This window comes from Bubalus bubalis, chromosome 4 (assembly GCF_019923935.1).
Source record: "Bubalus bubalis isolate 160015118507 breed Murrah chromosome 4, NDDB_SH_1, whole genome shotgun sequence".
Taxonomy (NCBI): domain Eukaryota; kingdom Metazoa; phylum Chordata; class Mammalia; order Artiodactyla; family Bovidae; genus Bubalus; species Bubalus bubalis.
Genome location: NC_059160.1, coordinates 27,979,243 through 27,997,025, shown reverse-complemented (window position 1 = coordinate 27,997,025; position 17,783 = coordinate 27,979,243). Strand labels below are relative to the sequence as shown.

Below are 17,783 nucleotides of genomic sequence, written 5' to 3'. Positions count from 1 at the left end.
CAAAACTGTCACTTGTAATCCTTATAAAGATAGACTACTTGCCAAAAGAACATGCAGCCTCTGTAAATTGCTTGGAAAACCTCAGGACATTAAAAAAACTCAGAATGTTTATGAGTGTTAGCTCTGTCTTGCCATGCACAGTTCTGTGACAAGATGTACTTGGACTGGTTGTAAGACGCGATTTTAAAGAAGCAGCTTTCACGGTAAATAACCTCTGGTGTCCTCAAGTGCCTCCATTAAAACCTCTCAGTTAATTGGGGTCCATTCTAGTTTCAAAGGTTAGATTAAGGGTGATGCTTTCTTGCCTCAACTAATATTTTCAGAGAGCATCAAAGTAGACATCATTAAATTGAGGGGAAGCCAAAATATTCTGAACAAAGAAACCAGAAAATATGAGGAAAGCCTGCAAGCTTGGAAAGCTTTTCTCGATTAGATTTCTGGTTATGATTATTTGCCTGTGGATCTGACTGTTGGTAGAAAAAAAGCATACTGAGTTTTTTAGGGATTGTATCGATCTGCAAAAGCCAATGTATGCTTGACCTTTAAAGCAGCTCCTGAAGCCTCCCAACTGGCCTTGAAGAACATAACCCAGAAATTTGTACAGTCTGCAAGGAGAGAATAGAGTCCAATTCTCTCTTAAGGAGGAAATTATAAGGTATTCATATATTTTCAAGAATGAAAGAGACACACATTTAAAACAAAGAATTCATTCATTCAATATTGATGTGACACCAGGACAGTCCATGTAAGTCAGGACGATCACAAGCAAACCAATAATTATGGTAATGGAAACGATGAACACAGAACAACATCCCAAAGTAAAGAAAACAGGAACTATAAATCACAAGGGACAATGAAATTTCTTCTGGATAATATAATCAGGATCTAGTCAAGGAAATTATTTTAGCACCAGAATGGGGAATGTTTATAATTCCTGTGCAGTAGGATTTGATCACTGCTTTGAAAAATGACAGCTGTTTCTTTTCCAATTCTTCCGTTTTTTGGAAGGCAGCTGTGCTTGCCACTATATCTCCAACACTGCACTCTTCCATTTTTTTGGAATGGGACTGTATTATATTGGGTACACATGTGTGTAGAGGGAGGGTAGGTCAGTGGGAAGAAGTGCACACCTGGATCTTTGGCGGCAGGCTGCAAGTGGTGTCCCAGTGTCTTTTTCCCCTCCTATAGTAATGGCCAGTCAGTCAAAAGCCACCTTTCTCAGCCTCCATTTCAATGAGGTTTGGGCAAGTAACTAGTTAGTTCTACTCAATGGAATGTGAAAACAAATATACGATTCTCTTCAGCTGTGCCCTTAAAAGGATGACATGTACACCTTCCTCTATGCTCCTCTTTCTTCGCACACACACACACACACGGATGCACACCTGAAGAGTAGCGATGAATAGAGTGGCCACTTTGGACATGGATACCTGCTGCTGACAATGGGTAAACCTGAATTGCCCATTATCATTCTTACCTTAGCTGGAAAGAAGAGTGAGAAAACACAAGAGAGAATGGACTATCATGTGTATACTGCTGTATTTTGAGTCTTTGTTATAGGGTTTATGTTAAAACCACATTAACTACCACACTATGCATAGACTGAAATGATTATTTTTCCTAAAATTTTATTCATAATACATTACTTACAAAAATTGGATCAGAGATCCAAACTGGCTATTTCAAAGTGCATGTTTAAATTAAAAATTGTATGAAGTATTCATGTTCCATAAATTTAGAATAAAAACTTAATTGTTCTCAAACAATTATCTCCAGAGAATATTACAATGAAAAATTCATCCACTGACTATTGATGCCAGTAATCATTAAATTAATGCTGATAAACATTCAATGAAAGGTTTACATATTAGACTATTACAGCTTTTCACATAGTTTGGTATAAAACTGAGAAATATAGTCCATACAGGGACTACTTGAAATGAGAGTTTTATGAAGTCTAACATCCATTCTGGAAAATAAGAAAACAATAACAATTGAAAAATTATCTTGGCTCATCAAATGTAAAGTTAATATTCAGAGTATGTATAGAGTGCACAAAAACAGCAGATAGATTTTAAAAGGAATTCAGCTTTTTTTCCTGCTTATAATGACATGATGAGAAAATTCCTTTACACGAAAGAAAAAAACACGTATTGCATATCTATTCCCAAATTTGTCAATTAAAGTAAACTGCTTTACTTAAAGTAAATTGTGTTTCTTAATCCAAGACCAAATAGCTTAATATGCACTTTTCTTTCTTCCTGGGGTTTGTCTCCTTGGAGTGTGTGAGACAGTTCTCATTGCCTTATGGCTTATGGGGCTGCCAGGGTGAGAACAAAGCTGAGGGGTGAAGCCTGGGGAGAGGGGACCAGAAGAGAAAATTTGTTGAAACTTTTATTTGAAAAGAAAGGAAATTAGTTGAAGTTGTCAGATTGGTTTTGGCTAATTTTACTTACTGATTGTATTTTAGCATATTGTAGATAACTAGAATTTGAACGTAAGAGATAGTAAGAATCAAACCGAAGTTATATTGTGGATACTTTCAGGCCTTGGAGGATATCATTGTGCTACAATTACAGAGGACAATGGCCATGGACATCAGGGTGGCTAATTTCCTTAATGAGTCTATTTTTACCCATTTGAAGAAGACTCTTGAGAGTCCTTTGGACAGCAAGATCAAACCAGTCAATCCTAAAAATAAACCCAGAATATTCATTGGAAGAACTGAAGCTGAAACTGAAGCTCCAATACTTTGACCACCTGATGTGAAGAGCCGACTCATTGGAAAAGACCCTAATGCTGGGAAAGATTGAGCATAGGAGGAGAGGGGGACCTGACGGATGAGATGGTTGGATGGCAACACCAGCTCAGTGGACATGAATTTGAGCAAATTCCGGGAGATAGTGAAGGACAAGGAAGCCTGGTATACTGCAATCCATGGCATCACAGAGTCAGACACGACTGAGCAACTAAATAACAACTTCTAAATAAAATCCTTCTCTCTTGTTCTTCTGAAATTGCATTGCTCCCATATCATCAACTTTGGAGGCACTTACTACTTTCTGCCTTGTATAATAATGGGTATATATGTATATTTATGTATATGTGTATATATATGTGTATATGTATATATATGTACATATATATGTATATAAATGTATATATGTATATTTATGTATATATATGTATATATGGGTATATATGTATATTTATTATAGAGTCTGTGTTTTATTACCATCCTCTTGCTTTCTGAACATAATAGGCACCAAAATGTTAATTATAAGAAGTCACTGTTAACAGATCTTGATCCTGCTTCTGGGCCTTCCTGTATTTTATTGTATTGTTTTTACTAACTTCATGCATTCATGAAAGAGAATTTTTTTAGTTACATTTTTTCCTTTTTTCATTCTGTTACCTTCTGAAACCAGAATTAATACAGTAATGCAGGAAATTCCTCTTCCAACCCATAAAACTTTTTAGAAACTTAAAAAATTGTCATATATTTCTGTATTACCTTATTTAATATAATTTTTTGAGACATAATTTAAATACAGTGAAACGTGTAGGTATTAACTGCACAGTTTGATGAGATAGACCAGCTCTGCTCCTAAGCTCTGGCAGTTCTGGAGTTTCACCTGAATTTCTGGCATGTTCGATAGTCTCTCCCCTCAGGCTGATGAGATCCACAATGTATCCTATCACTTCCAGGCCCAATCTCAGTTGGGTTTATAGCTCTACAATAGCAGTCTGTCAGGAATCTCTTCTCCATGTACAAACAGCTTAGAATTTGCACAGAAACTCAAGAGGACACTTACTCAGATTTGTGAAGTTCTCTGTCCAGCTACCTTCTCTCTGGTATCCTTTCCCTGAAAATAACAGCTACCTCCGTGGCCCAGAATTCCAAACTTTATTTCTTCTATTCAGGGAGATTATTGTTCTGTGTTTGGCTCTACTTCTTAAATTGGAAAGTGATCCCCAGCAAAAAGCCAGGATGAATGTAGACCTCATTTTATATATTATTTTCTTTCCTTCAATGATCATAGCCCTGAGTTCTCTGTATTCCAATTTTGTCCAGTTTCATAGTTACTTGCAGCAGAATTGTGATTCTGATGGACATTATGGTAGCCAGAATTGAAAATGCCATATCAGGTTAATTTTTACTTACTTTTTTTGACATTTTATCTTGGTTGATTTGCCTTTCTTTAAAGATAGAGTAAGAATAATGCATTTCATATCAATCTTCTACAGTTGTTTGAGGATCAAATAAAATAATTTTTGAAAAAAATAACTCTAGAAATGATACAACTTAAGAGTATTTAAGATCCTAACTCTTAGTATAACTCTTTAATATAATTAATGTCATCATTTTATAAATGTACAAACTGTATGTTAAACTGTTAAACAGTTAGAACTGGACATGGAACAACAGACTGGCTCCAAATAGGAAAAAGAGTTATGTCAAGGCTGTATATTGTCACCCTGCTTATTTAACTTATATGCAGAGTACATCATGAGAAATGCTGGACTGGATGAAGCACAAGCTGGAATCAAGATTGCAGGGAGAAATATCAATAACCTCAGATATGCAGAGGATTACCACCTTTATGGCAGAAAGTGAAGAAGAACTAAAGAGCCTCTTGATGAAAGTGAAAGAGGAGAGTGGAAAAGTTGGCTTTAAAGTTCAACATATAGAAAACTAAGATCATGGCATCTGGTCCTGTCACTTCATGGCAAATAGATGGGAAAACAGTGGAAACAGTGACAGATTTTATTTTTTGGGACTTCAAAATCACTGCAGATAGTGACTGCAGCCATGAAATTAAAAGATGCTTATTCCTTGGAAGAAAAGTTACAACCAACCTAGACAGCATATTCAAAAGCAGAGACATTACTTTGCCAACAAAGGTCCATCTAGTCAAGGCTATGGTTTTTCCTGTGGTCATGTATGGATGGGAGAGTTGGACTGTGAAGAAGGCTGAGCGCCAAAGAATTGATGCTTTTGAACTGTGGTGTTGGAGAAGACTCTTGGGAGTCCCTTGGACTGAGAGGAGATCCAACCAATCCATTCTGAAGGAGATCAGCCCTGGGATTTCTTTGGAAGGAATGATGCTAAAGCTGAAACTCCAATACTTTGGCCACCTCATGCGAAGAGTTGACTCATTGGAAAAGACTCTGATGCTGGGAGGGATTGAGGGCAGGAGGAGAAGGGGACGACAGAGGATGAGATGGCTGGATGGCATCACTGACTCGATGGACGTGAGTCTGAGTGAACTCTGGGAGTTGGTGATGGACAGGGAGGCCTGGCGTGCTGCGATTCTTGGGGTCGGAAAAAGTCAGACATGACTGAGTGACTGAACTGAACTGAACTGTGTCCATATTTGTCCGAAAACTTTGAGTCTACTATTTGGTACACTTAATTCCAAATGTTAATATTTGAATGAGTTGTGTCTCATAGTCTTTTTTTTTTTTGTATTTTAAACTTTTATTTTTTTATTTTATTTTTTTACTCTACAATATTGTATTGGTTTTGCCATACGTCAACATGAATCCTCCATGGGTGTACACGTGTTCCCAATCCTGAACCCCCCTCCCACCTCCCTCCCCATACCATCCCTCTGGGTCATCCCAGTACACCAGCCCCAAGGTTCCTGTGTAGAACCTATCTGAATGTTTCTTGCATCCATTTTCTGGGACAACTCTATTTTAAGGCAAAGTAGAGTTTATCATATTCAGAGATGGATTATTAGTAGAGTTTTATATATATAAATATATATTATATTTATTATATTTTATATATATATATATATATATATATATATATATTTATTTTTTTGGCTGTGCTGCATGGCATGTGAGATCTTAGTTCCCCAACCAGGGTTGAACCCACACCCCCTGCATTGGAAGGCAGATTCTTAACCAGTAGATAACCAGGGAAGTCCTAGTAAAGATGTTAATATTGCCAAATATCACATGTAATTTTGGTACCCTCTATCTTTTTCCTGAAGATAAATTACTGATTTAATTTGCAGACATCTTCTCAAATCTTTACAAATGAGTGTGGTGTGTATACTTCTATAATGCATTGTGATATTAAGTGATGTACTAAATATATTTTACATGATGTATTTCAAATGTTTTCTAGTCAGTCTATATTATGGTCATATACAGCTATGTTAGAGATCCATTTGTGGCTTATTATAACAACTGGCAAACAACATTACTCACATAGACAAATAGCTCAGGATACAAATGATTATGACTAAAACTTCCAACTCTTACAGAAAACTTATTAGCTGACATTTTTAATGGTCTTTGACATTCTAAACATAGTTTTCCTTTGATCACTGAATAAATTCTTATTGCTGATAGAAATAAATAAAACTGGTAAAAATATTTATAATCTCTGGCAAAATCACAATGTTCTCAAAATTGTCTTTGAAGAGAAAATGAATCAGTTTACTATAGTCAAACTTTATTACTTCTTCGGTGCCACATACATTCTCACAGGGCAAAGATTTCTAAAAACTCTGTTTAGAAAACTCAAGAATTAACCTTTCCTGAAGAAATCTTTTTTAATGTCTTTTCTAATTTTTTCACTCTCTTTCAGCTTCTTCGTATGCTTATTACAGGCCAAAGATTTTGTAATCTCAAGTACATTTTAAGTAATCAATAAGAAATAAAAATTTTCCATAATTGTATAATTTTGCATATATTTTTATATAACACAATTGTATGGCATCAAATATTATTCAAATACACTTACAAATGAACTTTATTAAAAGTCAAAACAGAATTGGTATACTTTTATGTAAAACTGACAAAATTTTCTAATATTGTTATATTTTATGTCTATTTTTTCCAGTTTTATTGAGATACAAGTAGCCTATAGCCCCATATAAGTCTAAGATACACAGCATAATGATTTGACTTATGTTCATCATGAAATGGTTATCACAAGTTCAGTGCACATCTGTCATCTCATTTATATACAAATTTGAAGAAATAGACAAAAATTTTTTCTTGTGATGAGAACTCTTAGGATTCACTCTTTTAACCACTTTGACATATAACGTACAGCAGTGTTAATTATTTATCAGTCATGCTGTATGCCAGATCCCCAGTACTCACCTATCTTATAACTGGGAAGTTGTTCCTTTGGACCACCTTTATTGAGTTCCCCCTTCCCCATCCCCTGTCTGTGGTAACCACAAATCTGATCTCTTTTTCTATGAATTTGTTTTGTTTTTAAAGTATCAGATCAGATCAGATCAGTCGCTCAGTTGTGTCCGACTCTTTGCGACCCCATGAATCGCAGCAGGCCAGGCCAAAGCTATGTTAGTTCCTGTTGCTACTGCTACTGCTGCTAAGTCGCTAAAGTCGTGTCCGACTGTGCGACCCCAGAGACGGCAGCCCACCAGGCTCCCCCATCCCGGGGATTCTCCAGGCAAGAACACTGGAGTGGGTTGCCATTTCCTTCTCCAATGCATGAAAGTGAAAAGTGAAAGTGAAGTCGCTCAGTCGTGTCCGACTCTTTGCGACCACATGGACTGCAGCCACCAGGCTCCTCTGTCCATGGGATTTTCCAGGCAAGAGTACTGGAGTGGGGTGCCATTGCCTTCTCCGTAGTTCCTGTTACACAACACAATAATTTGATACTTCTATACATTTCAAACTGATCACCACAGTAAGTCTAGTTAGCATCACCATACATAAGTATCTCATAGTTATTGACTATATTCTCCACCTTGTTCATTTCATACTTGTGACTCATTTACCTCTTGATTTTTCTCACCAATTTATTTTCTCCTCCAGCTCCGCCTCTCCTTTGGCAACAACTTGTTTTTTCTCTGTATTTGTAACTCTGTTTTGCAATGTTTGTTCTTTCATTTTGTTTAAATGCTGCAATATCTAAACTGTCATGTTGCTATTTTTCCCAAGAAAATAAGTTAGATCATGGACACAAATATTTGAATTTTTAAATGCTATGGGTAAGAGGACAGCAGGACTTTTTTTCTTTTTTTGGTTTGAATAGCCACTCTGTGTTTCCAGATTTTCAGTTAACTTGAATAGTAATTTAATGCGTCTCTGTTTAGTTTCAAACAGAAGCAAACAAGTTTCCAACTATTCTAGAATGCCACCTTCTGGAAATGAAATGCTTCTCTAAATGTCAGGAAGCAGTTCATTGTGATTGTGGTAGATTTAGGACTTGGTACTGAGAAAACTCATGCTTCATCAGGAACATATGTTCCTTTCAACCAAATATTCTCCGCCTCCAGCCCTGGGGAATTAAAGAAGACACTTGTGTATAACAGTTGCAGAATAAGTGAAAGTTTTTGACTACTTATATTAGGAATAAAATTCTGTTATATTTACTTCCCCCAGCCCCCTCTTAGAACCATAAAGTTGTTCTGCTTCTGTAATACATAACATTTTTACATCTAATAATAGTACATAGAAATAAGTAACACCATTGTTCACACCATTAAGAATGAGCTAAGCCTCTGCAGTTCCAGTAAATCATTCTGTTCTAAAGGCTAGTTAATGAATATACATTTTGTTTGGCATAAGACATGAGACAATCAGGATTTTCTGACCAATTCTAACTACGTCAAGCTAGTTAAACTTGTTAGTAGCTAGAGTTCACATTTAAGTATGGGGTAACCCACATTTGCCACCTCTGAGGAATGATTGTTTTCACTGTGATAGCATTAGAACTTAAAAACAAACAAACAAACAAACTATTGGTATTTCTTTGTTGGAAACTTATGGGGTGAAGATGAGCATTATAAACAGATCTTTTTAATGATAGTTTTATTTCTAAAATGTGAACTTTGTAAAATATGTTTCTGAGGTTTCACTTTTTAAATAAAAAATCTGCTGAAGATTTTAAAATTCATAATTTCTGTATTAATTTTTAATTCTGGTCACTTGAGGACTATGTAGATATATACTAGTCAGTTAATCTTAGTGGTTTCATACAAACATTGGCTATATCTGGAAGAGCAAATTTATTGTACATAAGTAACCACTCATGCCCACAGCAGAGATTACTAAATAAACTTGCCTCTGTTTTTCTATGAATCCAGGAAGCAGTATATACAATGTTTTACTCCAGTTACTCTCAGTAGAATACAGTTCATTTATAAGATGAAACTTACTGATTATAGAGGCCCTAGAGGAGCCCACTCCAGTGTTCTTGCCTGGAGAATCCCAGGGACGGCAGGGCCTGGTGGGCTGCCGTCTACGGAGTCGCACAGAGTCGGACACGACTGAAGGGACTTAGCAGCAGCAGCAGAGGAGCCAGATGGTGCTAGTGGTAAAGAACCCACGTGCCAATGCAGGAGACACAAGAGATGGGTGTTCAATCCCTGGGTTGGGAAGATCCCCTGGAGGAGGAAATGGCAACCCACTCCAGTATACGTGCTTGGAGAATCCCATGGACAGAGGAGCCTGATGGGCTATAGTCCATGGGGTTGCAAAGAGTCAAACATGACTGAAGCGTGCGTAACATGCAGAGGAACCACAAGAAGGATGAAAAGTAAAATGCTTGCAGTTGGGGTGGGAGAAAAACATGAGCAAGAGAAATATCAGTTTTAAAGAAAATGTGGAAAGACAGGTCCTTTAATGATATAATTTGAGTAGGCAAATAGTGCTAATAGTCTCATACTATCTTCAATTAAATTCCACCACTAGATATTCATTCTTTTGAAAGTAGTTCTTATTCAATAGGAATGACTAACAGAAGGTCAGAAACATAAAACCATACCAGTCATTAACAGTTTTACTATATTTATTTCTTAAAAGCATCAGTCATCAGAGGACCATCTGTTTTGGGGGTGGGGGAGGAAAAGATAGACCCAATTTTTGAGCACACGTGCAGTCCAAAGAGAGCAGAACCCAAAACAAGAGAAAATAGTAGATTGATTACTTTGTCTAGGAAGAAGTCCAATGATCTTCAAGCCTATTAAGTGCTAGATACTGGTTATGATGCTAAAGATATAGAGAATGTATGCTAGAGTCCTAAAGTACTGTAAAGAGTCAGAGAGACTGACACAAAAGGAGATAGTTGGAAGTATTTCATTTGAATTCATTATTATGCCTACAAGTAGTATGGGGGGAGAAGTTGAGGAGAACTAGCAAGTAAAATTCCCTTGAGAAATACATTTAAAACCAAGATAATGGATCAGAGAAGAGATAAATCATATCAAAGAGATTAATAACAAGGGCAAGACATCCCCCAAAGTATTTTCTTTTATATAATGTATGATCTTGATATATATAAAGAATATAATCTTAAGAGTGATTGAGCAGTAATGGAAACATACAAAAAGCAGTCATGGAATCGGAGTTGAAGGAATCTAATCAGATATTGCCCCTGTTAATCAGTAAAGCTAATTTTGGTTGCAGTTTTGGTTTAGAAGGGAGAGAAGGGGGAGAAAGGCTTCCCAGGTGGCGCTAGTGGTAAAGAACCCTCTTGCCAATGCAGGAGACATAAGAGACATGAGTTGGATCCCTGGGTTGAGAAGATCCCCTAGAGAAGGGAATGGCAACCACTCTAGGATTCTCACCTAAAAAAATTTTATGGACAGAGGAGCCTGGCAGGGTACAGTTCATGGGGTCACAAAAGAGTTGGACTGCTGCTACTGCTGCTGCTAAATCTCTTCAGTCCTGTCCGACTCTGTGCCACCCCAGAGATGGCAGCCCACCAGGCTTCCCCGTCCCTGGGACTCTCCAGGCAAGAACACTGGAGTGGGTTGCCATTTCCTTCTCCAATGCATGCAGGTGAAAAGTGAAAGTGAAGTCGCTCAGTTGTGTCCGACTCTAGCGACCCCATGGACTGCAGTCCACCAGGCTCCTCCATCCATGGGATTTTCCAGGCAAAAGTACTGGAGTGGGGTGCCATTGCCTTCTCCCAAAGAGTTGGACAGGGCTGAGCAACTGAGCACAACACACTACCTCCATAGCTCACAATCCAGGAAGTTAATTTTTGCTTCCGACAAGTTCTGGCAAATTGAAATCTCACTGATTCTGATTGCCCTGGATCTCCCTCCTTATAGATGCCACAAAAGAGAGGTCCACACATTTTTGAGAAGAAGCTGGAGCTTTTGCAGTATTATAATTCCATAGTCTGAACCTGGGTTTCCTGGATCTCTAATTCTGGGAGATATCAGAGTTCATACCCCACCCCTACCAGCAAAAAAACTCTTTTTGGGAAAACAGAACTTATGATATTTCCCTCTGAAACATTAATGATGAGCACTGGCATGTTAAAAGCTGGGAGAAACCCTACAGGGAGGAAGCAACTTTCATTGAGTACACATTGTTTTTTATAGAGCGTATCATTTTTCTTTATCAGCCCATTGTGATATGATTTGGAAACTTTTAGATAGACAGTCTCCAACATGAAAATAAATGATTCTCATCACCTTAGTCTATTGCCATTAAAGATTCAAATTATAACATTCCTCTTTGTTTCAGAGTCTGCCAAGCAAACAATTGATTATGATCATAATTTGGGATTCTATATAGGTCAGCCTGTAGGGAGAGAATGTCCTAGTTTTGACCATTAGAGAATTCCAGTCTGCATAACAGTCATATTGCTAATGATGATTTACTAAATTGGACTCCACTTTATTTATCAGTTGTGTAACAGAATGCTGCAACAATTTTATGATACGATATTGAAATGTAAGTAAATCTTTCGCTTATAGTCCTATAAAGTAGGACTCTTCTCATTGTTTAATTATATTACACCAGTATCAAAAAGTATAAAATTCTGATGTTAGCTTGGAGTTAAAATGTGAATTCATTGGCAATAAGTGATAATAAAATATAAAGAATAAAGCACTGTGCTTGTTAAGTAATAAACACTCCCAAACTTGAGCTATATATTATTGAACATGCCTTTTTTCTTCCATACGCTTTTCCCTATTTTGTGGGGGAGGGGCTCAATTACCTCCTTAATGGAGTACTTTAAAATTCAGATGCCAAATTATTAGTATCATGTATTACAGTTCTCATACTTTTAACACTTGATACAAAAATTCTGGAAAGACTCTGGGCATATGAAAATACTTTCCTTTTATAGTTCAAAAATTGAGAGCCAGAAGGAATGTAGGACTTCCATGACAGCATATGGGAAAATTATAAATCTTGGAATCTCACCCATATCTTTGATTTCAGAATGAATCTTTTATTATAATCTACCTTGCTGTATTAAAAAAATACTGTGCTTTTTTCCTTCCCAGACACCATCAATAGAATTTGTTAATCTATACTACACACTTACACACTTTGAATGTAACTTAATTTGACATACATCATTTCTGAGTTGTTTTTTAAATTAATGTTTGTATTAAAAAGCTATAATAAATATCCTGAGGATGAGACTGTGTCTTCTTAGCTATTCTCCACAGCTCCTATTAATGGCATTAGAGCTGTGCTAAAGATGTACCTTATCAAGTCACGATTGGAAATCCTAGTACTCTTCTGGCTTAGTTAACACTTTATTGATACTTTAAAACACTTTGGAAAAATAATTTAAGATATCAGAGAAAATTACATGTTTCATGAGTTTCCTGGATTAAGGTAGTTCTCAGAAATCCAGAAATTAGGTATGAAAAAGGTTCTGAGTTCCACCAAAAGTAATGTAAAATCTCTGCCTACCAAGTGCTCTGTTTTATTATACCTTTTAGCAATCCACCAAGAACCTGCAGAATCCCGATTTGTTATACTGCCTAACCATTAGAGTCTATAATGTCTCCGTCTGTTAATACAAAGGGCTTGACCAAGAGCTGATGATACCCAGAATTATCTTAGGTTTCTTTTATTATACTTTTAGATTCTGTTATTAGCTATCTGATTATATTGTTATTGACGCTGGTAGGCAGTTAGTTTTCTACTTTATTATGTATCCTGGAATTTGGGGGAAATGTCCTTTTCTTCCAGACATTTTCTTTGGCAGATAAAGTTATTTTGCTTAATTCTATAATTTACTAAGGTCACTGTGACAGCTAATATTCTACCACTGTTTTCGCACTAAATTCTTACAGTAGAGCCTCCTGTCTCATAATTACTAGCTCACGATATCTTGAACTGTAATTGTCATTTTGTTCTCTCCTCCTGAACATAAGATCTTGAAAGCAAGGATTCAGTCATAATTTTCTCAATATTTCTTTTGTCTATAGTAATATCTAGCATTAAAAAGACTCAAAATATTACGTTAATAAGCTTAGGCGTATGCTCTACGTATTGTTACAATGACAGATTCCATGTTTGTGTCACATTTAGAGTTTCCAAATTTTAAATTGTAGGAAAAGTGTGTATACATTAAAAATGAAAGCTAGTTTCATAAGCTACAAGATAAAAAAAACCCAAAATGATAGCTCTGTAATGAGAACTTTATTATTTTGCCACTGGTTTCTTAAGTGTTAAGCACTTTTATTAATATTCTTTAACTGCACACTCATATTTGTGACTAAAATATCTAGAGTGATCTGTGTTTCTAAAGTTTCTATTTTACCTCATTTCTTTGAATTTGAATTCCACTTGGTTCTTTGGATCAAGTGGAAATGAACTACTGACCTTGACCATATCATTTAACCTTTCTGGGTTTTAAAGTCCTGTCTCCAAAAGAAGAGTTTCACACCAAATCCTCAACAATTAAATGGTTAAACAAAATATTCTTGCCATATGTTGTTTTATTTTTACCCAGAAAAATTATCCCTGAAATTTGAAAAATATACATTGTAGAAAACATTGCTTATGGGAATTCTAATGCCATTTATGAATTAATCATTTTTGCAATTATTTAGGTATTTCTATCATATAAATACAGTCCATGGAATTATCCAGGGCAGAATACTGGAGTGGGTAGCCTTTCCCTTCTCCAGGGTATCTTCCCAACCCAGGAATTGAACCCAGGTCTCTCACAATGCAGGAAGATTCTTTACCAGCTGAGCCACATATACAGATAATATTTTATAACACAATGTACATCAGTATTACTTACCTTATTACTTCTTCTTTATTTTAATTGTATTTCTTGCCTCATTAGAAAGCAAACAGGGTGAACTCAGAAGCTCATTTCATGTTTAATGATTCACTACACATTTTGAAAGGAGTTTTGTTCACCCTTGATTTTATCTTATCAGTTGCTGTGCAAATAAAATTACATGTTCCCATACTTTGTTTGAGAAACTTCAATGATTGGCATGACCACCATCAAAAATAATTTTCTCCAATCTCTTCCGTTAACTCTTACTGTTGACACATTTAATTTATATGATTAAAAAGTTACCAGTAACAATCTAGCTATTTAATGCTCCCTCTTTCAATAACTTCCAAGGCCTGGACAGGGGCTCAAGGCTATAAAAGGACTTTTATAAAATTTTAAAGAAATTTTATTATTCTCTGAGATTCTCACTCTCTTTTTCTGTCACCCATATAAAATCTAAAAGTTTCATTGATAATTTAATGGAATTGGAATTAAAAGTGTGTGTTGTAGCTTTGTACTTATATTTCTTCCCTACAAGGAAATTATTGGATTCACTGTCTTTTAAAGAATAGAGTTCAGTCTAATGAATTAATTCTTAAAACTTTTTGCTCCCAATAATATTTTATCCTCTTAAGAACTACTGAATAGCTTTTATTCATATAGTTTATATATATGTATGTATATGTGTATATAAAGACATCATATTAGAAATCATAATTGAGAACTATTTAAAATATATATATATATATGTATTAATTTTTCTCTGAAGTTCTGTTTTTCAGCCAGATTGAGATGTAGCTGACATGTAACTTCAGGCAGAGCTAAGGCAGGCCACATGTTGATTTAATACATATATACTAAAAGACACTTGCTCCTTGGAAGAAAAGTTGTGACCAACCTATATAGTATATTAAAAAGCAGAGATATTACTTTGCCAACAAAGGTCCGTCTAATCAAAGCTATGGTTTTTCCTGAAGTCATGTATGGACGTGAGAGTTGGACTATAAAGAAAGCTGAGCGCGGAAGAATTGATGCTTTTGAACTGTGATGCTGGAGGAGACTCTTGAGAGTCCCTTGGACTGCAAGGAGATCCAACCAGTCCATCCTAAGGGAAATCAGTCCTGAATATTCATTGGAAGGAATAATTTGGCCACCTGATGCGAAGGACTGACTCATTGGAAAAGACCCTAATGCTGGGAAAAATTGAAGGCAGGAAGAGAAGGGGATGACAGAGGATGAGATGGTTGGATGGCATCACCAATGCAGTGGACATGAGTTTGAGTAAACTCTGGGAGTTGGTGATGAACAGGGAGGCCTGGCATGCTGCAGTCCATGGGGTCACAAAGAGTCAGACACAACTGAGTGACTGAGTTGTACGGAACTGATACTGCAAAATGATTACCGCCTAGGGTTAGCTAAAACATGCAACATGTAACCTAATTGCTCTTTGTTTTCTGTGGTTAGAACATTTGAGATTTACTCTCTTAGCTACTTTTAGGTATGTAATACAGTATTATAGTTAATAACTATCATGACTTGCTATATATTAGATTTCTAGAACACATGTATCTTATGATCAGAGGTGTGGACCATATGATCAGTATCTCCCATTCCCCTGTCCTCCCCCTACCCAGAACCTGGTAAGCACTACGCTGCTGTCTGTTTTTGTGAGTTCAGAATTTTTAGATTCCACATGCAAGTGATATTATACAGTATTTATCTTTTTCTGACTGACTCGTTTCATTTAGCATAATGCCCTCAAGGTTCATCTGTGTTGTCACAAACGACAGAATGTGTTTATTCATAGCTGAATAATATTTCACTATATATATATATATACACACATTATTATAATATACATGTGTAATATATATCTATATATGTAAACCATGCCTTCTTTCTCTATCCTCCATTGATGGACATGAATGTTGTTTGCCATGTCTTGGCTATTGTGAATAATGCTTTAGTAAATGTGAGAGTGTACGTATCTCTTTGAGATTTTATTTTCATTTCTTTTGGATATATACCCAGAAGTGGGATTGCTGAATCATATGGTATTTCTAATTTTTTGAGGAACTTCCATACTATTTTCTATAGTGGCTGTGCCAACTTCCATTCTCACGAACAATGTACAAAGATTTCCTTTTATCCATATCCCCACCAAAATTTCTTATCCTGTCTTTTGTCCAGTTTTCCCCAAACCATTGTGTATTCTTGGCTTCTTTGTCATAAATTAATTGACCATGTCTGTGTGGGTTTATTTCTGTGCTCTCTGTTCTATGGATCTCTGTCTGTGTTTTATAACAGTGTCATATTGTTTTGATTATTACACCTTTGTAATATATTTTGATACCAGGATGTGTGATACCTCCAGCTTTTATTTTCCTTCCAAGATTGCTTAGCTATGTAGGGTCTTTCATGATTCTACATAGATTTTAGACTTTTTGTTGAATTTCTGTAAAAAAGAACATCAAAATTTTGATTGGGATCACATTAAATCTCTAGATTGCGTTGATAGCATAGTCATTTTAACAGTATTAATTCTTCTAGTCCATGAGAATGGAATATCTTTCCATTTTTTTATGCATTCTTCAGTTTGTTCATCAGTGTCTTATTGTGTTAAATGTACAGATCTTTTGCCTTGATTAAATATTTTCCTAAATATTTTGTTCTTTTTGATGTTATTATAAACAGGTTGATTTTTATCTTCTTGATAGTTGTTGCTGTATAGAAAGACAGCTGGTTTTTGTATACTGATATTGTATTCTGCTAAACTACCTATTTTATTTATTAGTTCTAACAGTTTTTGGTATAGCCTTTTCATATAATCCCAATTCATTTTTCTTGTCTAATTGCTCTGAATAGGACTTCTAGGACTATTTTGAATAAAAGTGATAAGAAGGGACATATTTATCTTGTTCTTGAACTTAGAGTAAGGCTTTCAGATTTTTTAAACTCTTAATCTCTTAATTTTGGTTGCTTCATTTATGAAATCTATAAAAACTAAAGGGTAAATGGTTTCTCATGTCCCTCAGAGTACTAAAAATTGCATGAAATTTAGTGTAATGTGAGTTTGTTATACCTACATATTGTAGCTATTGTAACTTCATATTGTTTCAATATTGTTATTAGAAATGGGATTACACTAGGGTACAATTCTATTTCTCCATTTTTTATTTATTTAAAAAATTAGTTAGGGAAATTTATCCCTAAAATACTTTGAAACCTTCTTTAAAAAGTAGTAATAGCATTTCTGAGCTAATTGAATTATATTCCTAAGTAAGGATTTTTTTATTAAAAAATAATTCTTAAAAATTCTCTTTGTTGACAATGCACCTGTACCATTCTCTTTCATAGATCTGAGTAATAATTAGTTTATTTTTCCTTTTGTAGTATATTATAAAATACACATTGATTCAGAAGTATCATTTCAGGGCTTTTTATCAAGTTAAAAACCTAACCTTTGTTCCTATAAAGAATTGAATGTACTGAATAATATGGATTGTTCATCTGACTTCTTAGAAAAGACAAGAAAGCCCCAGTGGTACACTCTGAGAAGGTACAAAAACTAGGGTTAAAAGCTCTAGAGTTAAGGTGATCCTATGATTACTTTGGGACGTGAGTTTAAACAAACCTGGGAATAAGAATTGAATCCATTAAAAAAAAAAAACTCCCTGATGAGATGTATTAGATATACTCTGACTGCCAGTCTTGGGAGAAAAAAAGTTCAAAACTTTTCCCTTTTAGTTAAGGGAAATGTCTTCTTGTGAGAAATCAAGACCCAAGG

At 35.6% G+C, this 17,783-nt stretch overlaps 1 protein-coding gene across 4 annotated transcripts in view; it reads right to left on the bottom strand.

Annotated features, from left to right (window-relative positions):
- The window catches only part of PIK3C2G (phosphatidylinositol-4-phosphate 3-kinase catalytic subunit type 2 gamma), a 504,349-nt gene extending 490,211 nt beyond the window's left edge, over positions 1 to 14,138 (bottom strand). For all 4 annotated transcript variants that reach the window (XM_044941205.2, XM_044941209.2, XM_044941210.2 and 1 more), the window contains exon 1: positions 14,012 to 14,138. The gene's annotated coding sequence lies outside the window, so the exon portion shown is untranslated. The remainder of the gene's footprint in view (positions 1 to 14,011) is intronic.
- Positions 14,139 to 17,783: the final 3,645 nt, after the last annotated feature.